This window comes from Caretta caretta, chromosome 14 (assembly GCF_965140235.1).
Source record: "Caretta caretta isolate rCarCar2 chromosome 14, rCarCar1.hap1, whole genome shotgun sequence".
NCBI classification, from domain to species: domain Eukaryota; kingdom Metazoa; phylum Chordata; order Testudines; family Cheloniidae; genus Caretta; species Caretta caretta.
Genome location: NC_134219.1, coordinates 10,058,281 through 10,064,284, shown reverse-complemented (window position 1 = coordinate 10,064,284; position 6,004 = coordinate 10,058,281). Strand labels below are relative to the sequence as shown.

General features: G+C 43.2%; 1 protein-coding gene across 1 annotated transcript in view; it reads left to right on the top strand.

The window, feature by feature from the left end:
* Positions 1 to 6,004, top strand: part of RAB11FIP4 (RAB11 family interacting protein 4) — a 211,065-nt gene that overhangs the window by 43,884 nt on the left and 161,177 nt on the right. The gene's annotated exons all lie outside the window — the stretch shown is intronic.

Here is a 6,004-nt window from a genome sequence, read left to right as displayed (position 1 = left end):
GTTATAAATTGACTGTTTGGGAGACAGAAGAGGCTATGATGCAGTTGGCCTCTACACCCAGGGTATTATTAAGGCCTGATTCTCTTCTCATTTACGGTGGTGTAAATCAGGAGTAACTCCATTGACATTCCTTAAATGCAGTCTGCTTGCTTTTCTCCATGTGGGTGACAAAAATGGGCTAGTCAGTTTCACAATCCATTGTGGTCAGTTTCATGGCTGGGCTCACATGCCCTGGCACAGTGCTATAATGACTGCAGGGAATGTGTAATTGTTAGAAAAACAAAATAGATATTTCCATTGTAATTCTGTTTGATTTTAAAGTTAAATGAAAAAACACAAATGCCATTAACAGAGATGACAAATTGTATAAGGTTCCTAAGCAGAAAATCAGAAAAGCAAATTAGAGTTACAATGAAACATCCTGGGGGTAAGCCAATATGGAAGGCAGCAGGGGAAATGTGCAAGACCACTGTACCTTCCTTTTAAAACTTTGTTATAGCACATGTTTGCATGCACACACACCTGCAAAAGCCATGCCCATACATGAAGGCATGAACACGTGTAACCCCACATATGTATATGTGGCAGCCGTTATCTTGGGTGACACTGAGAACTGAACCGGGGACCTCCAGAGCGAAATATGTGGGACCAACTCCTCAGCTGGTGTAAACCATTATAGTTCCATTGACTGCATTGGTGCTATGACAATTTGCACCTGCTAAGAATCTGGTCTGTGACTTTCTACAGCTGGAGCTAAAGAGCCAGGTGCAGTAGCAAGCTTGCATCCTACATGGATTTGGCACAGAGATGAGAGATGTGACACATGCTGACTAGTGAGTTACACATGCACATGTACATACAATACATAATCTAATGATAATACCCAACTCTTATCATCAGTAGATCTCAATGCCCTTTACAAGGAAGGCGAATACCATTATCCCATTTTACAGATGGGGAGACTGAAGCAATGGGAGGTGAAGTGACTTGCCTGAGGTCACCTAGCAGGCCAGTGGCAGAGCCAGGAATAGAATCCAGGTCTCTGGAATCCCACTCCAGTACTCCATCCACTAGACTACCCTGCCTCCCCTCCACATGCATGACTCTTTCTTTGTGCACCGTGACAGCAATCAAGCTCATTTGGGGGTGCTTCTGCTAACACTTCCAGACATGAATCTTGCATGGCTGGCTGGCAGGATGCTCTCATTAGAGGAATCTCTGGGCTGGAATCCACTTTGCCCAGTTAGTTCCACGGAGCCCAACTTTATTGACTTATAAATCACAGAGTAAGCTGCAGTTTCTGTCTCAGGTTTTTGGTTAAGGAGGTGACATTGAGGATATGCCTTTTTTGTGTGTGTGTGCATGAGGCCAGTGGTTCTTTATGTGACTATGACAGTCTCATAGAGGTTTATAGCTGTTTTGTAGTCTACAAAGAGGGTATTTTGGTTAACTCATATATGTGCCATCAGAGAGATTGTTTTTTGGACCAAATATCGCCCTGTCATTATATGCATAGAACAACAGGCCTCCAGTCTCTGACTGGGGCCTTCAGGTATTACTGCAATACAAACAATAATTAATGGGTGCATTTTAAAAATCTAAAAATACATTTAAATTACTCCTGTGTAGCCACATTTTCTCTCTTGTTATAAGGTCCCTGTACTTTGGCTCCCAGTTCCATTCTGCCCCTTTAAAACCAATAAAACATGACAATGCAAGCAACAATGCTATTTCTAATAAGGAGGACATGTAGAATCAGTGCTACATTATTGAACATACTCATGTAACTTACAAAGCTGGGCAAAGAATATATTTTCCATGCACTCAGCCTGTGTATTTATCCATCTTTGCGCAAAAATTCTGGCTAATTATCATTATCCAGTAGAAATCAAAGGGTATTGTGAATTTCTGCATGTCATCTTATCTAAGGAGAATTTCCTTCTTTGCTATTTTAATGAGACACTTGTCTGTGGGATTGGTGAGGAGGTTGTTGCAGGTTCTTGTGGGTTTCTTTCTCTGTTTTGAACAATTACAATACATAGCTCTGACATAAATAAAAGGCCTGTGAGAAATAAGAGAGATGAACATTGCTGACAGTATTCATAGCATGAGAAGGAGATGATTTCTGCCATAGAGCTGCTATAGCTAAGGGTCTGTCTGTCAGCACATCTCTTTATAAATTGCTATTTTCTAGCAGCCTCTGAGTATGAAAAATCTTTTAAGTCATTTTGAAGTTACAGGAGGGCAAAGTGACCTGGAATCTGATATGACCGAAGGTGTTTCTTCCAGCTTTAAAAAAAAATTCTGCCGTTTTAGCCATTTTCAAAAGCACCTAAGTGACTTAGGAGCACAAATCCCACCAAGTTTCAATCTGAACTGTGCTCTTAATTCACTTAGACACTTTTGAAGATTCCACCCACGGACCTTTGTGTACTCAACAGCAGGGTTTACACGAAGGGAGAGCAAAGGGGAAGAAGCTCCCGTTTCTCTCCTCAGCTAGTGCTAGTGAAAGCTCCCCCTCCTGTTCAACCACTGTTTACAAGTCAGGTTTCAGAGTAGCAGCCGAGTTAGTCTGTATTCACAAAAAGAAAAGGAGTACTTGTGGCACCTTAGAGACTAACCAATTTATTTGAGCATAAGCTTTTGTGAGCTACAGCTCTTTAATTTAAACCATGGCTGCTTGAGCATGTAGAATCGCTACTTCCCAAGCAAAACTCTGTGAGGATTTTAACTTCACACCCACAATGCCCAGTGCATGGCATGGAAATTCACTGTAGAGAAAGCCAGCATAAGTGAGGGCCATGCATCACTTAAGCTTGACTCAGGGCACAGTCTAGCAAGGCAGCAAGTAGTGAGCCTGATCCAGCAAAGCCCTTAATCATGTGCTTAATATTAAGCACACATGAATCCCTGTGGAAATCAATTGTTGGGAAATAATTGATTTCAGTGGGAATATTCGTGTGCTTAAAGTTAAAGCACATGCTTATGTGCTTTGCCAAATCAGGCCAGAGTGCTCGGCACCGTGAAGGGCTAAGCCCTGAAGCCCTATTGTGAGGGTTTTACGGGACCTAAGTGGTGCATGGGCCTTTTACTGGCCCTCTGCACAAGGTGAGTTTTACTCACTCAGCACAGCACAGCAAGCATACTGTATTATATATCTTACACTTTCTCAAGCCTTTCTAATGAATCTTCCTCACCATCCACAGGTGTTGCCCTCTGCACATACTAAGAGGCATACCTGCCAGATTTTATTCACAAACATAAAAGTCGATTTTCTGATACAGGTAAGATGGAAAAGGCAGGAGAGGTTTTCCCATAATGATATCGGACAACATTTTTGTCCTGCTATCAATCTACATTTTGTCACATTGCCGTGACTAATGCAATGGCAGTTTGCTCCATAAGGCCTTGCTCTCACGAGGCTCTGACTGGCTCTAGTCTGATGTGTCTGTCTAGGCCAGTGGTTCCCAAACTTGATCTGCCACTTGTGCAGGGAAAGCCCCTGCCGCGCCGGGCTGGTTTGTTTACCTGCCGCGTCCGCAGGTTCGGCTGATCGTGGCTCCCAGTGGCTGGGGTTCGCTGCTCCTGGCCAATGGGAGCTGCTGGAAGCGGCGGCCAGTACATCCCTTGGCCCATGCCGCTTCCAGCAGCTCCCATTGGCCTGGAGCAGCGAACCGCAGTCACTGGGAGCCACGATCGGCTGAACCTGCGGACATGGCAGGTAAACCAACCAGCCCAGCCCGGCAGGGGCTTTCCCTACACAAGCGGTGGAACAAGATTGGGAACCACTGGTCTAGGCCTTTAGCCTGTGCTTAGCACTGTGCACATCTGTCATACCTAAGCATTTGCAGAAAGTGCTCACCATCCTGGAGGATCAGGCCTTGAGTGGCAATGTGCTTTCGAAGAACCATCTCAAAGGGCAGATTCTGATACCCCGATCAGTCTGAGTTGTCACTTACTCTTGGACCAGTCCCATTGTCTGCAGTGAGTCACTTGCCGCTTCTGCAGTTAGAGACTCCTGAGATCTCATCTTATCTGTCTCTGCCTTGCTGTGTATCCTAGGGCAAGTTACAATGGTGCACATTTTCAAAAGTGGCTCCTATTTTTGGGTGACATCTACATATATTTGGGTAAAAATTGAGGTACTCAAAATGTAAGTCCATTTCTGAAAATGTGGCCCTTAGCTGGGCTCGGCAAAATTCGATTTTATTTGGTCATAATTTCTACAGATAATCTCGGAGTTTATTTTTTTCTATTTTTATTTATTTAAATTTTCACAGTTACAAGAAATTATGGTTGGAGGGGTCAACATCACATGTCAGAATATACACAGTAAATATCCTTAAATCAAACTCTAATAAGCTCTCAAGCAGCATTTTTCTTACTTTGACTATCTATAAATTTCTGTCATCATCCATGGAAATATTTTGTCAGTTGGTTGTATGTGTATGAAATTGACGTTTACTTGACATTTACTGATTAAAAATCTGACCCTTCAAACCCTGCCCTTAACCTATCCGTGCCTCCTTTGTAACCAACTGGATTTACCGGTAAAGTTGCTGTGTTTTGAGAGTGGTGTGTTCTGAGTCCCACCCTGTGAGTCAGGAAGTCCTGTGGGCTAATCCCAGTCCTGGCACTGACTTCTTTTTCAGCCTTGAGCAAGTCACTTGTCCTTTGTGTGCCTCAGTGTTCTGATCAGTGAAGTAGGGCACGTGATGTGCACCTTCAGACCTTACAGGGCTGGTGTGAAGATTGATTAAGCTTTGCACCCCAGTGTGAATATATAAAGCCCTGTGTAACTCCCAAATCCTTTATTCCATTACTGAGCTGCCGGATCTCTAGCTTCACTGTCTCACAAATGGGGTGTTATTCCTTTTCTCTGCTTTCTTCTTGATAGTGGCACTCTCCCCTTTCAGCCATCCATTCTTAGCACTAGTCATCCTTCCTGCCAGCGGGCCAATGGGATCTGCTCTCTCCTTCTCTTGAGCTCAGTGGTGTCAAGAGTTGTCATTCAGATCTGTCAGCCTCATTTCATACCCGGCAGTTATTCCCATCGTAGCTGGCAGTGGTTACAGCACAATTTCTCCTCCATTTCCTTGGGGAAGGACGTTATCTCTGAGATACAATTCTCTGAAAGGTTAAGCATCTTCCTCTACAGCTAAGTGGAAGATTGCACTTTTAGTAATACCTTTCCGTATGATGTCTGTCATCTTAGCGAATGTGAGACAACTTTCCATGTAGGATTCATCCTAAATGCATGCCTCCTAGGACTTCTCTGAAGACACTGATTTGCCAAATACGAATTTTTATTCATTCTTTAATTTCAGGGATGTTTTCAGGCTTTTACAATTAAGATCAGATATTGAGTCCTATAATTCATCTCCTGCATTTGTGACCGTGAAAGTCCAAGGTGGTTCTTCTGTTCCCTGTTTATGTCAACTCCTATTTCATCTCTAGTTTTATATCTGGAAAATGTGGTCCTGAGAACAACATGGTTTCTTGGGGTGTGATCCCCATCTGACTGAAGATGCAAGGACTAGGGCTTATATTTCAAAAGTGACTAGTGATTTTGGGTGCCCAACTTGGGGTGCCTCAGAAGGGCCTGATTTCCTCTCATCTCATCTAAATGTCAGGCACCTTTAGCATGTCTCAGGTTGGCTCCTAGAAATTGCAGCACCCCAAATTGTGAGTCCTAGACCTTTTTATTTTAATATAAAATACAATATCATACAGTATCTTAATAGATGAACAAATAGGGCAAATAAACCATGATTGCCTGAATAAGACCTAGTTCTGATCTTACTTAAACAGTGTAAATCAGGAGTAACTCTCTTGATTTCAGTGTGAGTTTGGGATGCACAAGTAATGCTAGCTCAGGCTTTAATTCTGCATTGTGCCCTAAATTGCATGTTACCCCAAGGTTTTGCACATATGGGTTTGGGTGATCTAGTAGTGTTTGTGCAGCCTAATGGATCTGAACACTCCCCGACTTTGATGTGTTCCA